Raw genomic sequence first — 24,862 nt, forward strand, 5'->3', positions numbered from 1 at the left:
GAAATATTAATTGATTAACTGTTTGATTGCGATTAATTGATTGATTAGATATTGCTTGATTGAGATTGATTGATATAGATTTATTGATTGATTGCGATTGATTAACTGAGAGTGATTAATTGAGATTTGTTGATTGATTGATCGATATTGATTGGTTAATTGACATTTATTAATTAATTAACATTGATTGAGATGGTTGATTGATTAATTGAGATTGTTTGATAGTGATTGATTGATTATTTGATTGATTTGATTGGTTAATTGACATTTATTAATTAATTAACATTGATTGATATTGATTGCTTGACTGAGAATGACTGATTGTCGGTGTTGAACTTAATCTGTAGATTAAATACACTTTAATAAAGATTTAAAAAAAATGACTGATTGATTAATTGAGATTGATTGATTGATAAAGGATGATTTATTGAGATTGGTTAATTGATTTATTGATTGATTAATTGCGATTGATTGATTGATATTGATTGATGAACTGAGAATGATTGATTGATTAATTGAGATTTGTTGATTGATTGAGATTTATTGGTTAATAAGGATTGATTGATTGGGACACTGCCACCTCGTAACTTAGTTTTCATTCATTAGAAAATGGCGAGTTCGATTCTTAGTTCAGCCTAGTATATTTTCGGGTCGGAAACATTTTTGGTTCCCTAAGCATGGTGTATCCATTGTACCTGACAAACAAGATACATACTCATGCAATAGATAACATAGAAAGCTTTCAATTATTAACTGAGGAAATGCTAACAGAATACTAAGTAAAAAGCAGGCAGTTTTAGTTTGCATATGGAGAAGAAGTAAAATATATCATGAGGCTAATTTTCTAGTCTGAGCGGGAAGTTAACCCAGTTACTACACCCACCTCTAATCAGTCTGATGGTCTTGCTTTGTAGTCGTGCGTCAAACCGCTCTTTGAATTCCCATCATAAAAGAATCATTCCCCGATTCCGCGAATTAAACCCAAACGGAGGATTGAGAATAACATAAGAAAAGCTCGTTGGGAAAACTAGAAGAATCGTGAGTACAAAAAAGACAATGAGTTATTGATTTTTCAGTAGAAAAGGATTGTTCAGTTTATTAATATGAAAACTTTACTTCTGCAAGTTTTTTTTTCTTTCAGTACATACATAGTATCAAGTAGTAATGCTTTCAAGTTAGTCTCAGTTTAATTGAGTTGGTTTGTTGGTTAATATCAAACAATCGATTATTATTTTATTATATTCACTGGCGTCAACGTATTTAAACGCGGCGACAGATGCGCAGCTGAAATTTCGTTGACTCATCGATCGTACTTAGGAACAAAGAACTAAAAGTGTCGACGAATTACCGCTGCATATAAACTTTGAGGAATACGCTGATCAGGATTCAATCACGAATAATCTATGTGCTCCAGGAACATCGTACTTTTGCGAGTGAAAGTCGAGAGATGATGTGGGGCAGACGCATAACCTAATTTTCATTGACCTTTATTTACGGGTCAAGATGGCAATGATTTATTTCTCGTTGATGCTCGGTGTGCAGTATAACAAATGCTAGCAAATCCATAATTAACTTAACGGTACTAGCTGCATACACACTTAGATTCGATTTTGCTGTTCGGTAAAAAAATTGACGAAATACTTCGGTAAACATGAAATAGTACCGACTTTTCGGTACAGTTGATCAGTTTCACCGTAAATTTGTAAATCTTTACCGAACGATCCGTTAATCTTGAATTTATTTAACGTGTTCGGTAGAAAAAAATACAATTCATTCGGTAAAAATTCACAATCACTGAATACGGTAAACACATTACCGAACAAAATGTAAAATGTCATGTGAATTGCCGAAGTACGGTAAACTTAACTCAACTGTCAAACTGTCAGCCATTTTCTGAAACAAAAGTCTTGCGGTTATAGTGATCGATGGTGAAGAAGTTTTGATCTCGTGGCCGGAGTTTGAAGGCAATTGAACAGGTATAGCAGCAGCTACAGAAGCAGGATGCTCGTCTAATCGGGCCTAAGCTTGCATTTAACTATTTCACAATCAAAATTGTTTTCAGGTTTCTCCGGTTCTTCTGTCAGGAACATGTTTCTGGATATGATTCTGGGTCCCACCGTCATATCAGCCATAACCTTGGAAACCTACAATTTTCTGTGTGGAACACATTTTTCGATTGCACATGAGGCACTTGCAATGGGTGGTATGCACATTTTGATTTCCTAAAATGCATAGTACACAAACATCATGCTGTTGTGTCCGTATTTGCATAAATCCATTCAAGATTCGGAATTTTCGAATATACAGCAAGAAAATTTTAAATTAATTAAGGAAGGGTAATTTGGAAGCAACAAAGCTAGTCATTAGTTTAAGCATGTTTAAGTACTTGTCGTGTGATATACGGTGAATTGTGATTCATACTTCTGGACATAAATAATAATAAATAATCTGCAATTTTAGTATTGTTTTATTTAGTAAAGTTCGAAAATAATGAATTAAACTTTGAAAACAAAAATTACCGAATTGGTACGGTACCTGCGTTACAGAAATTACCGAACGGTACGGTAGTTTTTGACAGATCATAAAATTTTTTGTTACCGAACTGTACGGTATTTTTTGACAGTTTATCAAAATGTTCAAGTACCGAACGTTCGGTAATGTTTTTGATTACCGAACAGATTACCGTACGTTCAGCTGTTGAAAGTTCGGTAAAAAATTACCGTATACTGTAATTTTTTTTAAGTGTGTAGGCTCTGGTTTTTGGTTCCACCAATACATCATTTATCATGTAAACTGGACCGTCTTCTTTGTCGCGCCTATCATTGATAAAAATGTCATACGTTAAAATATTAACAAAAAGTCTACTGGGAAAAAACACTCACCAATCAACCGAAATTAATGCCAGATTAGTCCAAAATGATATTCTTGGATATGATAGGTTGTAAAATGTTCGTTGCTGTTGGGGGTGTTACCGGAATTGCTGTGGTCCGAGAAGTACTTATCGGTTCACGACTGCTGCTAGTTCTGTTGTGGTAATAAAGAATATGTTACTTTGAGTGGTCGGTTGGATCTCAGTTTAATTTACCTATTATTGCAATACGTAGGCTCCTCTTTAAATTCTGATTCGTTCTTTGCGGCTGCAGAGATCATCGCCAGTTGGCGGTCCTGGAGAATCATCATTTTGATCGCTGCATCCGAAAAGCTTCTGTTGTGATAATTACACTTTTGGATTGGTGACAGTGACCAGTTGTTGTTTTATAACCGAAAAACAAAATGAGCAAAACAAACGCGAAAAGATGAAACAAAATAACAAAACTGTCAAAACGTCGGGAGGGGTAAGTCAATTCGCTTGCACAATATTTGTGTAATGCGTCACCCACGAGGGGTATTTTTTCCAAAATAAAGAAGAAGAAATGGTGCCCCAATTTTCAATGGCTTTGTACCGGACATTTCGGTCTATGTATTCGTCAATGACCCGACCGTTCGAAATAGTCGCTCCTTGAACTGTCGTTGAAATCGCCGTTTTCACCTTCACACCCGTCTTCATAGAGCTTGCTGACGTTTGATCATCTTTCTCTTGTGCGCGCACAGAATGAATAGGATTTGTTTTCATCGGGAAACGCTTCGGAAGCGTTTCCCGATGAAAACAAATCCTATCCCCTCCGTGCGCGTGCAAGAGAAAGACGATCAACGTTAGCAAACCTTATAGTAAAATCTGTCAAAACTGACTAGTCTGCCACGTGTTTTTTGCTGTTTCCCTCGGACTTCTCTTTCTTTTTCCGATGTTTTGACATCTGTTTTCATAGACAAGGAGCAAAAAACAAGGTAATATACCAAACATTTATTGAGTTTGGCAAACCTTGCTGGAGAAGGGAACGTTTGAAATAGGCAAGTGAGCCGACCTTCGAATCCATTGGTCAAGTAAATCCACAATACTTTGACATATTGAAATAAAGCACCAGTAATGCATTGCTGCATTCGTTATGCTGATTTAGAGTATCGTTGTCTGACAGTTGATAAATAAATGCAACTTCACATCATTAAAACTGATCTAATGCTATTAGCATTTAGCATGCCGATTTGTGATTGATATATGTGCAATATTGTAATGCTTGGTGTTACTTGGGAATGTTGCATGACATGAAAAATGTTACATGAAATGAAAAATGTTGCATTACATGAAAAATGTTTCATGGCACGGAAAATGTTGCATGACATGTAAAATGTTGCATAAAATGAAAAATGTTGCATAACATTGAAAAAGTGGCATGAAAAATGTTGCATGACATGAAAAATGTTGCATAAAATAAAAAATGTTGCATGACATGAATAATGTTGCTCGACATTAAAAATGTTGCATGACATAAAAAATGTTTCATGACATGAAAAATGCTGCTCGACATTAAAATGTTGCATGACATGAAAAATGTTTCATGACACGGAAAATAATGCCTGCCATGAAAAATGTTTCATGACATGTAAAATGTTCCATGACATTGAAATTGTGGCATGACATGAGAAATGTGACCCTGAAAAATATTGCATGCCTGAAAATTAAAAGTTTGCATAAAAATTGCCTCGCCATAACAAAAAAGTGGCCTTCAGTGCAGGGGGAGAAGACGGAGCACTAAAGCCCTACCTTAGTGCGCGAACACGATGTGAACGCTTTGCCGCAAACCTACTCGCAATGTGAACTGTTGAAAGTCACGACTGGTAGTTCAAAATAGCCGCAAACAGTTTATTTTTGTAAATTTTTTTTTCACTATTTTCAGTCTTATTAGCATAATAAAAGGAGTGTATCATGTCCTGCTGTTTCTTCGGAAATATAAACATTCGTGAGCAGATTTTTATGCAAAATATATTTGTTTACAATTTATCTCTAAAAGTACCTCAGGCATTCTTATTTGTTCATCTTGATTGGGACGTTTGACGTCTACCGCTTTGCTGTTCCGCAAGTTTCCAAATTTCTGAGATTTAGTACAATGTCACTTTTGCCGCAGCGCCGTCATTGTGGACTGCACCATTTAGTTCCATGTGTTGGAAATTTGCCGTTACCGTTCTGCCGCATTGCCGTTCACAATGTGTTCGGGCACTTACCCTAGCTATCGTCAAAAGATGGGTCCATTTTACTGTCTAATGAGTAATGCCGGGTTTGCAGTGTAATATATAGACCTGCGCAGGAGTTCATCAAATTCACTTACACACACACCAATGTTCGATTCGTCATGTGGAAAATAAGGCTTGCTGACGTTTGATCATCTGTCTCTTACACGTACACATAAAAGATAAGACTTGTTTTCATCGGGAAACGCTTCCGAATCTTACCCTTTTCGTGCGCTAGTAAGAGAAAGATGACTTACCGTCAGCAAGCCTTATAAGGCTATCTGACGTTTATCATCTTTCTCTTGCACGCGCACAGACGGGATAGGGTTTGTTTTCATACGGAAACGTTTCCGAAGCGTTTCCGTATGAAAACAAATCCTATCCTTTACGTGCGCGTGCAAGAGAAAGATGATTAAACGTCAGATAGCCTTACACTGCCAAAAATATCTATATAAGATATATGTGTCGCCGTTATAGATTTTTGCAATAGCTCCTTCCTAATATAATCGATATTCCGTGTATAGTAGAAAATCGAAAATTTGTTTTCAATAAAATGAAATATCTGCAGTTATCAGACGTCGCAACTCATTTCTGATTAGTGCGCATGATAGTACATACATGTGTGCATGATGCGCACTACTAATGAAATATTTCAAATTGTCGCGACTCGCGTCGCAGCGCGAGTGCTCAATCGCGCGGTCCGGTTTGGTGGCGGCCCGACAATATAGAACCACACATAAATTAAATAATTGCTAATTCGAGACCACACATATAGTTTAATTGAATATATATTTTATTAGTAGCTCGCGTGGAGAATGGTTATGTGTCCGCTGATATACATCATTAATTAAATCTATGGATTTTTGCCAATAAATATGTGTGGATTTTTAGTAGTGTATGTACGAATCTAAGTAAAAATAAGAAGAAGACACACGACGGTGTTAACTTTGACAGATCCAGCATAGGAAGATCATTTGAAAATGCTTATAATAAATTCAAGATAAAATGTAATTAAAATTTCATTGATGCATGATACGGAAAAAGTTCCGAAGTGTATGATCGATACATTTTTGGAAAATATTCAAAAAAAATTGAGATGAGCTTCCAAAGATGTAATTCAGAACTTTTTCCGTATCGTTCATCAATCAGATTTTAATTACATTTTGTCTAAAATTTATTATGAGCATTTTAAAATGATCTTCCTATGCTGTGCTGAGGGATCTGTCGAAGTTAACACCGCCGTGTGTCTTCTTCTTATTTTTAATTGGATTCGTCTATATTAAGTTCTCCAAATGAATAAAAGTGTGCGTGAGTTCGCTGTATTCCTCTCGCAGTGTTTGTGATGATTTTTCTGCAACTGGATTACCACCAACTTTTATTTTAAACATCCTACACAGTGACATTAGTGTTGGTGATTCTGGGATTCTGTTTTCATCGGAAAATGCTTCGGAAGCGGAACAGAATCCAAAAATAAATTCACTCACGTTTTCAAGGGCACACCACTCAGTACGGAGGCAGCGGACAACTTTTGTTTTTATTATACACAATTGAGTAGAAAACCGGAATGGGGGACTATCGAAGTTGGATTTTTCTCGCAATCCGTACGTTAACCCCTACTTCGCTAGTGGCACGCTAGTCTAACTAGGGGCTAATTTGGGTTTGTTGGGAAGTTGGGTTTAACGTATGGATTGCGAGAAAAATCCAACTTCGATAGTCCCACATTCCGGTTTTCAACTTAACTATCGATATTTCAGCTTTGCTGCGTCGCAGCATACGTGGAATAATAAAAATGACAGTTGTGCGAAAACGCACAATTGAGTTCTCCAAATGAAAAGAAGTGTGCATCATTCCGCTGTATTCCTCTCAATGGCGTTTTTGCTGCAACTAGATTACCACCCACTTTTATTTTATCCATCCTACACAGTGATATTGGTATTGGTGATTCTGGGCTTGGAGAAGTCAATATTGAGTGGTGTGTCCTTGAAAACGCCAGTGCATTTTGTTTTGGATTCCGAGATGCTTGTCCTTGGGGAAGTAATTTTGCGTTGATCTATTGAGTTCTCTAAATAAATTAAAGTGTGCGTGAATCTGCTGTATTGAGTTCTCCCACCCACTTTTATTTTACACATCCTACACAGTGACATTAGTGTTGGCGATGATGGCTTTGGAGAAATGCATAAAATAATGGGTGGTAATCCAGCTGCAGCAAAATCATCACTGCGAGAGCAATACAGCGAACTCACGCACACTTTTATTCATTTGGAGAACTCAATTCCTCTCGCAGTGTTTGGGATGATTTTGCTGAAACTGGATTACCACCCACTTCTATTTAATACATCCTACGCAGTGAGATTACTGTTGGGGTTGGTGAGAACTCAATAACACTCATACAGCAAATGTAAATTTGCAAAATTTCAAATCCAGCTCCTTGAAGATACCATTTCCTTCGCGCCGTGAATCAGAGATTGCCTACGACGTGCTTCGAATCGATAACGAACTAAAGCGGAGTTTCATCGCCAACAACGTTCGAGTTGGTGTAACTTCTTTCTTTGAATCGCTGCTGCTCTGTTGCGAAACCTTGGACCAGTTTGGGCCGGCTACTTCCGGGAAGTACGAGGATTACTGAAAATGGCCGATCATGCACTCGCCCCTGCACCTTCCCGTGCTATTTATGGATTTTATTTGTTCCTGCTGTTAATACCGCTGTTTACTTTGTGCGTAATCTGGGCCTCACTTTGGGCATTTATCTCCACCTTGGCCATGGATGGTTTGGGATTGACACACCTTCCGGAACAGTACATAGCCATGGTCATACCGTTCCAGGTGCTCGTGGGGGTAACGTTATTTGCCTTCGTGGTCTGCCCGGCTGTGTCCCGTGCCATAGTACCGTATGTGGATTCGACAACTGGGCCGTGAAGCCGTACTGCTCTAAGCATACAATCCGGGGGACGACGACTAGCAACTTACGGAGTAGCGTTAGGATCTCGAACTACTGCGACTGCCCGGAAGATGAGCGCTGCATGCGGCGGAAGGATCCGGGCCACTTGGTTCGGCTGCGTGCCAGGCAGATGGTACCGGCGGTGGCCGATTTGAATCTAGGGGAGGTAAGCCGGGTGCTGTACCGAAAGCAAAGACGATGAACGGATCAAAGGATATTGATACAATTTTATGTGAAACAAATCCCTGATACTTTGTAACTGTTTCAATCTAAATAAAATAAAAATATTTGTGGTGGTATTGACGAACTTCTTACTTTTGTCACTCTATTCTCTTCTAGGATTCCAAGCTCGTGTGCCCTCTTGGCAAAAATTTCTTCAGCTCTGCACAAATCAATAGCTTTCTCGAGAGTAATGTCCGTAATTGCAAACATTTTTGTACGAAGTTTAGGCCACTTGTTAGCTGTTACAATCTTGTAAGCTAGAAGTTCCTTCTCTAGAACTCCCAGCTTGGCCACTTCAGCAAGTACTTTTAACCTGGAACTAAAATTGTCTATTGTTTCACCAGTCGTTGGTCCAGCCGAGAAAAAATCAAGTCGATCTATGATTAGATTCCTTTTATTCCTTTCTGATTTTGCTTTACTCTTGTACTTACTTGTGAGTACTTGCTTTTGGTACTCTTGTGAACAAGCTTTCTGATCTCCTGCTTCAATTCGTTGCGATATTTTTCGCATCGTGTCGAAAGGATGCGTGGAGATGACGAGGATAGATCACGGATACAAATTTCATCCATTTGATTCAAAAATATTCATGTTTGTTCACAAACTGATAATATGTTTGAATCAAACATATTTATTTTGAAAATTAAATTTAATGCCTGTTTGTTTTATGCGTGCACTAGTGGGTAGCCCCTCGCTCGCTCTTGCAAAAAGTAAACAAAAACTTCAGTTCGGGTCAGGTCCGATTGGATTCCAGCAAAGAAAGGGAAGCAAGTTTTTTCTTGCTTCCAAATTGCTGATGAGGATGTTTTTCAGGTACAATAAGGTAAGTAAATGAAATATGAACGTTACCAATTGTGGAATCTGGTAGTCAAATGCTACCAGAATATAAATATTGCAATAATTGATAGGAAAATATTTTTGCGGTCGAACCAAAACAATAATATTCATGTTTGATTCAATAATTTCGGTGGTTGAAGCAACTTAAAATGCATATTTGATTTAAAAATAGTTTTTGTTTGCTTCAAATGTAACATTATGTTTGTTTCAAACGTATTTATGTTTGGTGCTAGAACAAACTGAACATTTGTTAGAATTTACCTCAAATATGTTTATTTGTACCATACTTTTTTCTGCGTGATGAGGATGAGTAATGGCGGAAAACTTTCCCGAGGTGTGGCTTGCCCCTAATATTCCCGGCAATCAGGAAGTGGCAGTTGAAAAAAAAAATCCTTAGGGATCCCGAATTCTGGAGAAATCTTGTAAGCTAGAAGTTCCTTCTCTAGAACTCCCAGCTTGGCCACTTCAGCAAGTACTTTTAACCTGGAACTCAAATTGTCTATTATTTCACCAGTCGTTGGTCCAGCCGAGAAAAAATCAAGTCGATCTATGATTAGATTCCTTTTAGCGATCACCTTATACTATGTTCGCACTACAGCCTGAATAACATGTTATTCAAATTATCGACAAAAGAAAGCTCATCAAGATAGCCGAATAACATGTTACAAGGCCCTAGTGCGAACATAGTATTATCCTTGATCGCCGCGAGAGCTGCTTGTGGATCAGTTTTCTGTTGCGCCGTAAGCTCGAAGTTGAAGAACTTTTTCCTCGCCGGCCCGCCGATTACGGTTAACAGAAAGCTCACTATTCTTTCATTATCCGTAGCTGGCCACTTGTCCATACCGATAGCTTTCGAGTAATTTTTCAAGCTTCGCTCGAAAAATTCAAAATTTTCTGACATGTCACCTTCCAATTTCAGTGGTGACGGTTGAGGAATGGCAACACCTGATGTACTCGCCTGTAGTTGCGTGGCTGTATCAGCTGGTCTATTTCCGGCCACTACTGAATTCATGAGCTGTGAAAAGATTCTGGTTTGATGTTCCAGAAACATCCTAAATTGATCTCCATCCATGTCGATGAGGATTCACTGATCACTTTTTTCGCTTCTCAAAATGGCCGCCGTTGCGACTTTTAATTACAGAATTTTTTTTTTATCCAAGAAAATTGTCGCAATTTCACTCGATGACGCCGAAAATACTTAGAAGCATGCGATTTCTTCTGACACCATGTTTGTTATAGTCAAAAGCCCGGTTTAGTATTTAATATCATTAACTTTATTCCAAACATATCTGAATACACCGGTAACTAAAACGATAATAATGGCGGATGCATCGCTGCTGCTCATGTGATTACAAAGCGGAAACGCTACAAAGGGTTCTCCAATAGCACGGCGGGAAACACATCGAGGGGTTCGTCAATACCTCAACAATATTTTTAAACTGGTACCAATCTAATTCCAAAGCTTAATTTTATCATGTGAGTGCAAGCACTTATTTTGACTGTCGATAAACGATGTCAGAAATTGAAACAAATCAATTATTAGGATATATTTATTGAAAGATCCAAAGAAAGATCTCTGCTTAACTATCTAAATTAATGCTACGCCAACACGAAAAACAATTTTAGGGCGCCTTCGGCTTCTTGTTCCTGTTTCGATTCTAAACGTTGTGCGTCTCGTAGAAGTTGCTACCGATTTTATTGCGCTTGGATGCCCTCCCAAGCAACCAGAAGTTCGGATAAGAAGGGCTATTTTGGCTTAATCAGCTCTCATTTTAAGTAATTTTGTGTATGGTGGGAGCGTAAAAGTGAACTTTAAAGTTCCGTTAAGGATCCTTGGAACTTGATGTGAACCATAGTGAACTAATTAGTTCGGTTAAGAGTAAATTTAAGTAAAATCTGAACTTCTGGTTGCTTGGGCTTTCAACGGCCCTTCGCCGCATGGCCGTCATTTAGAATAACCCCTTTGCTGTCTCGGATGATTCTTCTTCCACTTCGAAGCTTCCCCTAGCTTATTTTCTTTTACTCTTATCAGAGGGCGAGACCGACTTGCTTGGTACTCCTTTCTGATCTCCTCATCGTACTCATCATAGGAAAAGAAATCGGAAATTCCGGACGAATCGTCATCCACATTTTCAAGACTCTGACCTTTGGATTCCTACTGCTTTGCCTCTTGCTTCTTTTCCTCCTTCAGCTTCTCCGAGGGATGCGACACATCTAGATTGATGATTCGATGCTTCTCGGTATCTAGCAATAGTAAAACATAAACATAAAATTTCTTTTGATTCAATTCGTTGCGATATTTTTCGCATCATGTCGAAAGGATGCGTGGAGATGACGAGGATAGATGAGGATGAGTAATGGCGGAAAATTTTCCCGAGGTGTGGCTTGCCCCTAATATTCCCGGCAATCAGGAAGTGGCAGTTGAAAAAAAAAATCCTTAGGGAATTCTGGAGGGATTCCTTCTGGTATGTTGAAGGAATTCTTTCAGGAATTCTTTGGGGATCCCTGCTTCGGGAGCTTTGAAAAAGTATATTCTGAAATTCTGGAGAAATTCCTCCAAGAATTCTTGTGGAATCCCTGGTGGAATCCCTTTAGGAATCCTGGAGGAATTCCATCCGGATTCCTGGAGGTATTTCTCCGGGAATCCTGGGGATATTTTTTCGGGAATCATGGAAAAAATCGAGGAGGGATTCTTATGGGAATAGTGGAAGATTCCTCATTGAGTTCTGCAGGGATTTCTTCGGAAGTCCTGGGAAAATTCGTCCGGAAATTGAAGAAAAATTCCTTCTTCAGTTCTGTAAGATTTTTCCGAGAGTCCTGAAGGGATTCCTTGGGAGTCGTGAATGGATTCGTTCGGGAATCATGGAGGATTTCACTATAAAAATTTCACAGAAAAAAATAAAATTGTACCTTTAAAAATTATGCACTTTCAATCGGAAAAGTTGCAAATTTTCGTAAAAATAAAAGTGAAATAACATTAAAAGAAAGTTATGCATTTCATTCAAAAGTGTTTTTTATCTTTCCTGAGTGTAATTTTAAAAGTTCAACTTCTTAATTTCAAAAACTGTTAAACTATCAAAAAATTGTTCATCTGTCAACAAAAAGTTCTGAACAAAACAGAGAAGAAGAAGAAGAAGGTTTCGAAATGGTATACGGTTTTTGTTTTTGCTGCTGGAACATTTTGTTGTGCAGCTGTCCTCCAGAATTAAAAAAATAAAGCTGTCCTCCAGAATTTAGGAATACGAAGGTAGGTCTTATTTTTGAAAAAGTGCTTACGCTGGAGCTACCAATCGTCAAAAACAACGCCCCGCTCCGGTGCTGCAATAGCGCTAGAAGTATCGGAGTTGGTTGGCATGAAGCTCATAATGTTATTAATGTAAAATTTCTCATCTACAGGTAATTTATGGCGCAATGCCCACATACAACCCCAAATGATGCGCACCCCTCACTCTGGCCAGGGGCTGGATCCCGGACTATTATACTGAAAAAAAAGTGGCCACCGTGTTGTGGATGATGCTCCAGCCTCCAGCTTATAGGCCTCGTTATAAGCAGTGTATACATCGTTTAAATTAAGAAAAATGCTGAAATCATGAAATAAAAAGTAAAAGCAATTATGGGGATTTGATTGGTTTTATTTAAAACTGAAAGATGATTGAAGGGTACAAGGGAGAAGAGGGGATGTTCCTTTAATTAGAAATTGAAATTTTCAATTCCGAATGAAAATATTTGCTCTATTTATCACAGTATGAATATTTTCAATTTGAATGTTCAAACTTTTAATTTCAAAGCGTTTGGCAATTTTTGAACCATGATTATGACAAAAGTTGGCGTACTTTTATTTTGAACATATGGAACTCTCTACGAAAAAGAACCAATGCAACTTTTTAATTTTACCAATGGTTTTTTTAATTTTAATAGTGATTTTTCTTTCTGTGTAGTGAAATGTAAAACTTCTTTCGGTAATCTTTCTTCTGGAATCCTGAGGAGATCCTGAATAAATTCCATCGGCAATTCTGAAGGGAGTCCTACACACAAAAAAAAATCGTTGGTAAAACTAAAAGAATCGTTGGTAAAGTTAAGAAAATGAGTTAGTGATTTTCAGTAGAAAGTATAGAACTGTTAAATTTACCAACGCAAAAATATTACTTCGGAAAGAACCATTGACTTTTTAAAATAAAAGTTTCGCTCTTAAAATGAAATGTGTTTTTTGCATTTGAATTAACTACTGGCGCTTTCAAAACAACAAGTTGTTCGTATTGTAAATTTGAGTTTATTTCTACTTAAATTATTGTATACAAACTATGGAATGAAAATTCATTTGTGATTAAAAATGATTTTGTTTTTATTTAATATTTTATTTCCGTTCATATACGAAGAGTTGTTAGATTATCCGAGTGTTTGGCATATTTTTTGTTTTTCGTCGCCGCTGCCGCCGGTGAATAATGGTCTTGATCCTGGTACATTTTCTGGAATCAGACGGAATCTACCTGGCCTAGGGGATGTTGGTATTGTTGCACTAGCTTACGTATTGCTGCTCAGGAATGTCGCATCTGATAAAATTAAAGTAACCTAGGTTAGCTGGTCAATGTAAAAGGTTGCACTCACTTACCATCAGGAAATATATTAACTCGCGAATAAGCCTTTTCCGGCTCGGGGTTTCAGAATAACGTCGGCGTATTCGTTGGGCCGTTCCAGTCGATTCCAACTCAATGATCCAACCACAAACCTGCGGTTGCAGGTTGGCTTAATGATTTCCACCGCCATGAAACGCTATGCTTCCTCGATGCTTCGTTAGATTTTTCACCGACTGATGGAGGTAATTTCGATGAAAGCGGTGTGTACATCACTTGCGGAAACGGGTGCATGTTAGCTCCGGGTGGGTATAATGCAAATATTGCTGCTTGGCAAACACAACACTTTCTATATAGGGTACTCTGAAATTTTGCGATTGTTTCCTGGGCTTTGGGAAATAGTTGCATACACGGACAAGGATCCCAGATCGACGAGCGCTCGTTTGATGGATTGAGGAAGCGCGGAATATTTTAATCAGTTGCCGGGAAGATTTTATTTACAGCCACTGTTGCCAAAATTGAAAAAAATGGTCATCCCAATTGATAGTTTTTGATCTTTTATTAGAAACTTTATCGCTTTTAAAATTACAATATTTGGTTGAGAAAAGTACTGTCAAATTAACACTTTTGTTCTAACAATCAATGTTTCGCTATTCAAAACTACCAAAACAGTACGACTCTTAAAATAAAACCACAATATTCTCAAAAGCACAATTATTTTTTTCTCTGTGTATGAGAATTCCTTCGGGAATTGTGGAGGAATTCCTTCTTCAGTTCTGCAGGAATTCATACGGGAATTCTGGAGAAGATCCTTCGGGATTCGGGATGGAGGTTTGCATTCGAGAGTCCTAAAGGTATATCTTCGGGAATTTTCGCGAAAAGTGAGTCAGGCATAAAAGTTATGAAACGAAAAAAGAAATTCATCAAGTAAGCACGATTTTCGCTTTTCTCCGAGGTTCGCTCATAGAGAAAAATCCTAACTTAATTCACCGAGTAGTGATACTGCCTTCCTCGCATTTAGCCAAGACACCAACCATATATGGTACTAATATGTGTTGAATGTTGGACAAGTCTAATGTTATGTGTACGATGTTTATAATCCCTTGCCATCCCTGTGAATATGTTGTTGTCTATTGTATGTTGAATGTAAATAGTAGTAAATAAACGACCACCGCGGAGAGCGAATCGCTTGTTTTTCTCGTCCACTTTACGCGTCCGAAGTACCCCGCCGGGAGTTGTGTCGGTTCCGCTGTTTACCGTGGGAAGCCTCAGTGACAACTTCCCACAGGTTATTGGCCCAGTGATAGTGGAGAAAACGGTGGATTTCGCTGAGAAAATAGACCCGGAGTGTGAAAGTTTGCCCGCGGACGCTACCCTTTGTGCTTGTCGTTCGGCGGGAGCAAATTTGTTCCACTCGTTAGACTGTGCTGCAGTGGGTGGTTAAAGCAGCTGAGAACATTGTACATGGTTAAAAGTGATTACCGGGAGGTGGTTAGTGTCCGGATTGCCAGCTGTGTTTCGTTCCATCGAAGCTGGATTCGGAAGCAATTAGTGCGGACTGAGAACCATTTTGTGCAACGAGCTGTAACTGTAGCCGGTGGTGATCGAAGACATTGTTGTGTACCGACTTCGTGTGTGTACGGGATTACAGTGTGCGCCATCAGAAAACGAACGATTTCGAAATGGCTGAAAAAGTTTCGATCGCGCGTTTGGGTAATAAGAATTACCAAACGTGGAAAATTAAAATTGAAATGCTTCTGATCAGTGTCGACCTGTGGCATACGGTGAATGAGAAGAAACCGGAGCCAGAGACTGCGATATGGTCGAAAGAAGATCAGAAGGCGAGGGCAATGATTATTCTTAACGTCGAAGATAATCAGTTGCCGTTAGTGAAAGACGCCAAATCGGCGGTCGATGTGTGGAAGAAATTGAAGAAGTACCACGAAAAGGCTACGGTTACGTCGCGAGTGTCGCTTCTGAAGAAGCTGTGTAGTTTTAACTACGAAGAAGGTGCGGATATGGAAGCGCACCTGTTCGCCATCGAAGAGCTGTTTGATAGGCTATCGTGTGCCGGTCAAAAGATCGAAAGTTCGCTGCAGGTCGCGATGATCTACCGGAGTTTGCCGGAGTCATACGACGGTCTGGTGACGGCGTTGGAGAGCCGGCCAGACGCGGACCAGACGATCGAGTTTGTGAAACAGCGGCTGATGGACGAGTACCACCGACGGATGGAGAAGCGTGCAGGAATGTCCCGTGAGTGTGAGGACCGGGCATTAAGTGTGCACAGAAGAAGAAGAAGAAGCGAACGTGCGAGGGAACGAATTTGTTACCAATGCCGAAAACCGGGACACATCCGGATGAATTGCCCGATGCTGCGGGAGCCGGAAGCGAAAACGGCAGCGAAGAGGGACCCCCGAATTTGTTTCAGCGTGGGAGGCGATCGGCAGCAGGGGAACTGGTACGTGGATAGTGGCTGTTCGAGCCACATGACCAGTGACCGGGCATTCTTCAGCAAAATCGACGTGAATGTGAAGCGAGATGTGACGTTGGTGGATGGTTCCACCGTGAAATCTGCCGGAGTAGGCGAAGGCACGCTGAAGTGTATCGATGGCAGCGGCGAAGTGAACGAGGTAGTAATGAGAGAGGTGTTATACGTTCCGGGACTGGACAGTGGTTTGATTTCGGTCCGGAAGCTTGCCCAGAAAGGACTGAGTGTAAACTTTAACAAAGCTAAGTGCGAAATTATAAGCCTCGGAAGAAGAGTGGAAGCCGTTGCTGAACTTCGTGGAGGACTGTATGCCTTGAGAGTTGCAGAAGAAAAGAAGCGGAATTGGCGTACGAGTGTGCAAAGCAAAGCTAGCAATGGGCGTTCGCTTGAGGAGGAGCGCCTGATAGAAGAAACTGACTTTTATGACTGTGTGGATGAATATTGAGGAGAAACCCGATGCTGTGTGCTGGATGAGTCGTGAGCGACGAAGACTAAGCGGTGAAGAAGACGAAACAGGGGCTGACGACGCAGGGAGAGTGCCGAAGACTGAGTGTCCAACTATGTAGAACTTTGTTTGACTTTGTGAGGTAACACTTTGTGGACTTTGTGATATCTGTTAGAGATGATAAACCTCGAGGAGGAGTGTTGAATGTTGGACAAGTCTAATGTTATGTGTACGATGTTTATAATCCCTTGCCATCCCTGTGAATATGTTGTTGTCTATTGTATGTTGAATGTAAATAGTAGTAAATAAACGACCACCGCGGAGAGCGAATCGCTTGTTTTTCTCGTCCACTTTACGCGTCCGAAGTACCCCGCCGGGAGTTGTGTCGGTTCCGCTGTTTACCGTGGGAAGCCTCAGTGACAACTTCCCACAATATGGTTCGATGTACCATTTCCTGCATAATTTTCAAACGCAACGTTCGATCGTTAACAAATTCAATAGTGATCAACTAGGCTTTGCCTTCTATCGAATAAAACTTGTTGCGAGAAAATCGGTTGAGGATTACTACATGAAAAGTTGTCTAATGTTTTTCTTAGATTTTGTGCACACACATACACACACATACGCACGGACAGACAGACATATGCTCAGCTCGCCGAGCTGAGTCGATTGGTATATAATACTATGGGTCTCCGAGGCTTCTATAAAAAGTTCGTTTTCGGAGTGAGATGATAGCCTTTCGGTACGAGCCTTTGTTGTACGAGAAAGGCAAAAAAGAGATAGTAGAAAGATGTGTTACACTACAAGCACCGACGAACCGACGTGTCACTGGCGCTCTCTGATAGTCTCACACTTTTTAACGGTCATTCGCTTTTGCGGGCGATCGCTTCTGTCAAATGAGCTAAGACACAACTCCGCTGCAATGTTAATACACGTAGGTTGGTGGCAGAGCTATGAAAACTTCGCGAGCCATTATGGGGGTGGCGGGAGTGTTCGATGATTTTTCATCATGGCGTCGTGGCCAGCAAATTTAAATTATTTTCTATGGGGTGACACGTCGGTTCGTCGGTGCTACAAGCTCCGAAAGAAATATTTCCAAGCTCCAAAGAAAATATTTCCTCCGACCCGAAAATCGCTTGCAATCAGTTGCAATGCAGAGCCATGGAAGATAAAGAGAAAAAAAAATTGATTATTTTATATGAATGTTTGATTTTGGTATTCCATTAAAAACCCAGATTAATCCACCTACAGTGAGATTTTGACCCTTCCTTAAGCCCCAAACGCAGTACAACGGAACGGCGACGGAAACGGCAAATTTGACAGAAAATATATGGGCTAACTGTCAAATTTTCCGTTTCCGTCGCCGTTCCGTTGTATTGCGTTTGGGGCTTTAGTTATAAGGATTTTTTCCAGACTCCAGTATTTAAACCGAGATAAAACTACTCAGCTTCCCACGGTGATTTACCGTGAAGCTGACAAAATAATTGCCTACCTAAAGGCGGATGTCATAGGTTGAATGACAACTTAACGAATGATAACGTACTGTGCTTCATGCTGCCTATCTATAAGGCGCTCGTCGGATTGAATAACTATTGTGACATGGTTAGTAACTATCGTAACGGTGGATTAATATATTGTACTCGTAATTTCCAGAGACCTCGATATTAATTAATCCAGAACTAACTAAATCAGTCATTGATCTGAGCGAAACTCAATAGCGTTCAATAATAACATATATTTCGCCTTATGGATGCCTAATTTGGTAAAACTAAACTCGTTCAATACCTTAAAAATGAGCGAGATTTTTATGGTAGTAAATTTCAGAATTTGCACATATACGCACACATACATGAATACAAGTGATCTATTAGTGTCTCAAAACATGCTCACATTTGCTATCTAGCTTCCACTGAAGAAATTTTTGAAATCCCTTTCATTTTTTACGTTTTTTGCTTTTCTGAGAAGATTTTCTTGTACATGCTTCTATATGTTCCTAAATTAAAATCATTTGTTTCTTTGAAACAAATCAGAAAAATAGGCATAATTCCATGTCATATTATTTGTTATAATTATATTTTCAATGTCAAAGTGTATTTGTTTAAAATACCATACATTTTATTTAATAATTCACGAGATTTCTTGATAGATCAATACGTAACACACCTGCGTAACGCATACAAAGTGAAATTATAGACACTTCCGAAGGAAGGGTCAAAAATTTGGTTTTGATTTTTTTTTCCAAGTGGGGAAGGAAGGGTCAAAAACGTTTCAATGTTGGTTTGAGATTAAAACATTGTTCATGGAATAGGAATATTGGATTTGTTTTTCGGGTTCATACATTGGATTTGAGTATAAGATTGGAAAATCGTATTGAAATATTTGAATTCCAATTTGAGTTATGATGATTTGGAATATGGAAATTAAGTACAGATATTGGATGCTGGATTGTAAAATTAGACTTGCCTAAAATTATCCTAATAATTGATTTGTTTCAATTTCTGTCATCGTTTACTGACATTCAAAATGCACTTAACTCACTTGATAAAATTAAGCTTTGGAATTAGATTAGTACCAGTTTAAGAATATTTTTATTTTATTTAGATTGAAACAGTTACAAAAAATCAGGGATTTGTTTCACATAAAATTGTATCAATATCCTTTGATCCGTTCATCGTCTTCGCTTTCGGTACAGTACCCGGCTTACCTCCCCTAGATTCAAATCGGACACCGCCGGTACCATCTGCTCGGCACGCAGCCGAGTCAAGTGGCCCGGATCCTTTCGCAACAAGCAGCGCTCCTCCTCCGGGCAGTCGCAGTAGTTCGAGATCCTAACGCTACTCCGTGAGTCGCTAGCCGTCGTCCCCCGGATCGAATGCTTAGAGCAGTACAGTTTCACGGCCCAGCTGTCGAATCCACATCCGGTACCATGTCAAGGGGCAGTGACGGGCAAACCATGAAGGCAAAAAACGTCATTCCCACCAGCACCTGAACCGGTATGAACAGGCCCATGAACTGATCCGGAAGGTATGTAAATCCCAAACCATCCTGGGTTTTGGAGGAGATAATTACCGAGAGCGTGGCCCAGAGTACGCACGAAACAATCAGCGTTATTACCAGCAGGAACAAATAAAATCCAAACATAGCACGGGTACGTGTGGGGGCGGGTGGGTGCTCGGCCATTTTCAGTAATACTCGTACTTGTCTGAAATATTCGGCCCAAACTGGTCCAAGGTCTCGCAACAGAGAAACAGCGATTCAAAGGAAGAACTTACACCAACTCGAACGTTCTTGGCGATGAAACTCTGCTTTAATACGTTGTCAACTCGAAGCACGTCGTAGGCAATCTCTGCTTCACGGCGCGAAGGAAATGGTATCTTCAAGGAGCTGGATTTGAATTTTTGCAAATTTACATTTGCGGAATGAGTGTTATTGAGTTCTCCAAATGAATAAAAGTGTGCGTGAGTTCACTGTTGGTGATTATTCTCAGGTGATTATGGCTTTGGAGAAATGCATCAAGTGGGCGGCACGACGTCATGTTTTTGCAGCCAACATCTCAAAGTAAAATTTATGATAGTATTTGAGTTGTTTACCAACATCTGATTTGATTCATATTGACTTCTCCAAGCCCAGAATCACCATTACTAGTATCACTGTGTAGGATGGATAAAATAAAAGTGGGTGGTAATCTAGTTGCAGCAGAAACATCACTGCACTTCGAGAGAAATACAGCGGAATGATGCACACTTATATTCATTTGGAGGACTCAATTGACTTGCGCGTGTGTATGTGTGTGTGTCTGTGAAAAATGGCGCAAAAAATGTCAATCGGTTTTCAGGCACTTATCCTCAACCGATTTGCTCGCAACAAGTTGCATTTTACGAAGAATCCTGTCCCATTGTTTCCTAATGAAATTGACCAGATCGGACTATCACTATAATCACTTTTTTCGACACTTATGCTACGTTTAGACAAGGCAAGTGAATTGAGCAAGTCGCTTGAATCGAACGCGAATTGATTGCACGGTAAAAATATACACGTCAATGCGAACTGTTCTGCATTTGAATATGCACTACTTTGGAATCAAATCAATATCAATAGCTGAGCTCGTCGCATTCAAACACCACCACTTCCATTTGACGTGCACAATGTTTTGATTATAAAACAACAAAATAAAAAAATAGAATTACCTCAGCTTAGATTTGAATAACATACCTTTTGCTTGAAAGTCCTTCGTCTTACCATGACTCCATCTCACACTTCGAAGTACCTCTTGAAATAAGCAGAACAGATGAAAGAACTGTCATCTATTTTTAGAACAACACCAATATCGCTCCACTCTTAAATCAATAGCATTGAACCTGTGAATTCAATAGCATAGCACTTCCAATTCTAGTGGAGACATTATTGGTGCTGATCGAAGTGCTAATCATTTCAACATCCAGTGAGTGGCACTTTGATCAACACTGTTGATGTTATGGAATTGTCTGCATTCAACACACTTGTGAAAGGTGTGACACCACTTCAAAATCAAAGGAATATCATTTTCAATAATGGTGATTTTAAAGTTGATCATTCAATAGATGGAACAGTTAAATTGAGCGTGTTGATTTTTTACCGTGTGTGTTAATACCTTAATGCTACGTTTAGACAGGGCAAGTGAGTTGAACAACTCAGTTGAATTCAATTGACTTGCCAAAAGTTGAACATGTTCAACTTTCTTTTCGTTCAAGTGAATTGAATTAACGTGTTTACACGTTCAGTTCGCGTTCGATTCAAGCGACTTGCTCAATTCACTTGCCTTGTCTAAACGTAGCATAATAGTATTATCTGAGACTTTTATTATATGTTTCTCAATCCTTTTGAACGAACGAGAAAGGCGTCAGCCCCGCTAGGTGGATTAATCTGGGTTTTATTTCATTTAGATTGAAACAGTTACAAAAAATCAGGGATTTTTTCCCATAAAATTGTATCAATATCCATTGATCCGTTCATCGTCTTTGCTTTCGGTACAGCACCCGACACACCTCCCCTAGATTCAAATCGGCCACCGCCGGGACGATCTGCTTGGCACGCAGCCGAGCCAAGTGGCCCGGATCCTTCCGCAGCAAGCAGCGCTCCTCCTCCAGGCAGTCGCAGTAGTTCGAAATCCTAACGCTATTCAGCCGTCGTTCCCCGGATCAAATGCTTAGAGCAGTACAGCTTCACGGCCCAGCTGTCGAATCCACACCCGGTATCATGTCAAGGGACAGAAACGGGTGGAGCAAAAAGGCACAAACCATCACCCCCACCAGCACCTGGAACGGTATGATCAGGGCCATGGTCTGATCCAGAAGGTATGTCAATCCCATACCATCTAAGGTCGAGACGAAGATAATTGCCAAGAGTATGCACGAAATAATCAGCATTATAAACAGCAGCAACGAATAAAATACAAACATAGCACGGGTAAGTTTGGGGGCGGGTGTGTGCTCGGCCATTTTCAGTAATACTGGTACTTGTCGGAAGTAGCCGGTCCAAACTGGTCCAAGGTTTCCAAATAGAGAAACAGCGAATCAAAGAAAGAAGTTACACCAACTCGAATGTTCTTGGCGATGAAACTCCACTAGGTTGTCAATTCGAAGCACGTAGTAGACAATCTCTGCTTCACGGCGCGAAGGAAATGGTATCTTCAATGAGATGGATTTGAATTTTTGCAAATTTACATTTGCGAGATGAGTGTTATTGAGTTCTCCAAATGAATAAAAGTGTGCGTGAGTTCGCTGTATTCCTCTCGCAGTGATTGTGATGATTTTGCTGCAACTGGATTACCACCCACTTTTATTTTACACATCCTACACACTGACATTAGTGTTGGTGATTATGGCTTTGGAGAAATGCATCAGGTGGGCGGGACGACACCATGTTTTTGTAGCTAACATCTCAAAGTAAAATTTATGGTAGTATTTGTGTTGTTTACCAACATCTGATTTGATTCCCACTGAGTTTTCCAAATCCAGAATAATCAACACTAATGTCACTGTGTAGGATGTGTAAAATAAAAGTGGGTGGTAATCCAGTTGCAGCAAATCATCACAAACACTGCGAGAGGCATACAGCGAACTCACGCACACTTTTATTCATTTGGAGAACTCTTTCGCTTTGGAGATTTGGAGAACTCAGAACGCTTTTGCGAGCGTGTACGTACTAGCACAATTCAATTACACTTTTACTCAGTTTGTTTGCAACCATAAGCAGCTGTCGCGGAAAAATCAAATGGGATTGTTTGCAACCACGAACCGTGCGTTCGTGTTGGTGAGAAATGTAGGCGAGACCCTAATAATGACTGCAAAACAAACCCATTGTGAGAGATATAGATGACACCCACCTGGAGGAATGACGAATCGAACATTGGTATGTGTGAGTGAATTTGATGAACTCCTGCGCAGGTCTATATATTACACTGTAAACCCGGCGTTACTCATTAGACAGTAAAATAGACCCATTTTTTGATGATATTTGCAACTGTCAAAATAATGGGTATTAGTAGGTAATTTGTCAATGATGTGGTAATATTGCCTATCCGGAACAAAGTTAGAACGCTTTTTGTACCGAAGTTTGATTTTTCTCCAGATACAGGCAACTTTCCCAACTTCGGAAGTATTGCGCTGGATTCGCCTGAAGGTGCGCTAAACAGCGTATCAATTAGTTTGACAGATACAACTTCGGAAGAAAGTTCGGTCCGGAAGTCCCAGACTTCCGAATTCTAAGTTGGTACTACGCCGACAATAGATAGGAAATACAAATTGACAAATAAAATAATAATTACAGCAGGGATTGAACTTATCATTTCATTATCATTTAGGGTCTGTCTCATTTGGAGAATTAAACTTAAAAGTGACAGTTCGAAAATTAAAAAATCACCCCGTTATAAGAATGGCTGGTGCTACCCAGCAATTCCAATAGGACATCGATGGAAAATGATTCGATATCTGTCAAAAGTAATCTTGCTCTGCGAGCAGGGTTATTCGATAATTATTGAAATGTCACTTTTAAGTTTAATTTCAGTTTAATTATCCAATTGAGACAGACCCTTAGTATTCAGCTAATAACTCATTACAGAGGCGGAATTCCAAAAAGTGTTGTATGGTGGATTTCTTGCGCTGTTTTTCTTCTACAACTTTGTCTAAGGGTTCATTGCTCTATGTCTAACATTCACAGCGTAAAACGCTAGTATCTTTTAATATACTAAATGACACATTGCTAATGTGTATAAGTATAAGTGTTATTATCATTATCACGCGCACCCCGACAACAAACACCAATCGTGAACCGCAATGACCTCTATATCTACATACGGAGGTCCCAGCAGCCCACCCGTGACGTTTTTGTTGTCGGGGTAAGCATGGTGTTCACTGCATCGCAGTAGCATGCGCTGCCTCGCAGTGATTGTGATTTAGCTGAGCTACTCGCATGACCGAGCCCGTCTTGAGGCCGGTCAGGCCTGCCCACCGGTTGGGTGTTTGTTGTCTGTGCCAGGACCACAGATCAAACACCTCGGTGCGGCCTGGCAGGTGTGAGCCTTGTGACCTTCAGCTCCGCACCTCCGGCAAAGCCGACTCCGTTCAGCTAAATTGGTTTTGTTAGCTGAAAATCCAGCAATTCTTTGACATTGCTGAACATCCAGCAATGTATATGTCAAACACTTATATTTTTATTCGTTCATTTCATTTGCCATGTTGCGACAGACGATGAAAGCCAAGGCGAAAACTGAACCGAGGAATATATTGGTAATTTGCGTTTTGGAGGTGACAACAGCAGTTTCTAAGCAGTTTGCAGCCTACATATTTATTCAAGACTTATAGATTGTGGGGGGCTCATGTTTTTACCATATTTTCAATGAAAACTACTGGCAAACATAAATTTAAGATTTTGCTGAAAAACCAGTAAAATTTAAGCCGCGATAAAATTGCTGAGAACCAGCAAAAGTTCTGTCAAAACACATTGGTGTCATTATTGTTCTAAATACAGCAAAATATTTTGCGGAATTTATTGCTGGTTGAACAGCACAAAAAAAAATCAGAAAAAAATTGTTGGTTTCCAGCGAAATAAAATTAGTGTGACCATCCCTCTAGCAGCAGCAAAGGTTACCAGTCGCAGATCATTATCGTTGGTAGTGGAATGAAGGCTTTCCGGGCGAAAGAAAGTTTCTCTTCCGATCTGCGCATTTGCATCCCCGATGACACTCTTTACATCGTGTGTTCGGCACTCTCCTTAGGCCTTAT

At 39.8% G+C, this 24,862-nt stretch overlaps 2 long non-coding RNA genes and 3 pseudogenes across 2 annotated transcripts; 2 read left to right on the forward strand and 3 right to left on the reverse strand.

Moving 5' to 3' along the window:
- Positions 1-2,747: 2,747 nt before the first annotated feature.
- LOC134223335 (uncharacterized) lies at positions 2,748-3,421 on the reverse strand. The gene is made up of 3 exons (XR_009982530.1): positions 3,086-3,421; positions 2,883-3,024; positions 2,748-2,816 (listed from the first exon to the last, which is right to left on the reverse strand). It is a non-coding gene; the product is annotated as an uncharacterized LOC134223335 (long non-coding RNA).
- Positions 3,422-7,639: 4,218 nt separating this feature from the next.
- On the forward strand, positions 7,640-8,363 carry LOC134223336 (phosphatidylinositol N-acetylglucosaminyltransferase subunit P-like; annotated as a pseudogene).
- A 3,668-nt stretch (positions 8,364-12,031) lies between these two features.
- Positions 12,032-12,676, forward strand: LOC134223337 (uncharacterized). Its single transcript, XR_009982531.1, has 2 exons — positions 12,032-12,344; positions 12,494-12,676. It is a non-coding gene; the product is annotated as an uncharacterized LOC134223337 (long non-coding RNA).
- A 6,459-nt stretch (positions 12,677-19,135) lies between these two features.
- LOC134223338 (uncharacterized) lies at positions 19,136-20,114 on the reverse strand (annotated as a pseudogene).
- A 1,384-nt stretch (positions 20,115-21,498) lies between these two features.
- Positions 21,499-22,930, reverse strand: LOC134223339 (uncharacterized; annotated as a pseudogene).
- Positions 22,931-24,862: the final 1,932 nt, after the last annotated feature.

The sequence above is a fragment of the Armigeres subalbatus genome, chromosome 3 (assembly GCF_024139115.2).
Source record: "Armigeres subalbatus isolate Guangzhou_Male chromosome 3, GZ_Asu_2, whole genome shotgun sequence".
Lineage (NCBI taxonomy): Eukaryota > Metazoa > Arthropoda > Insecta > Diptera > Culicidae > Armigeres > Armigeres subalbatus.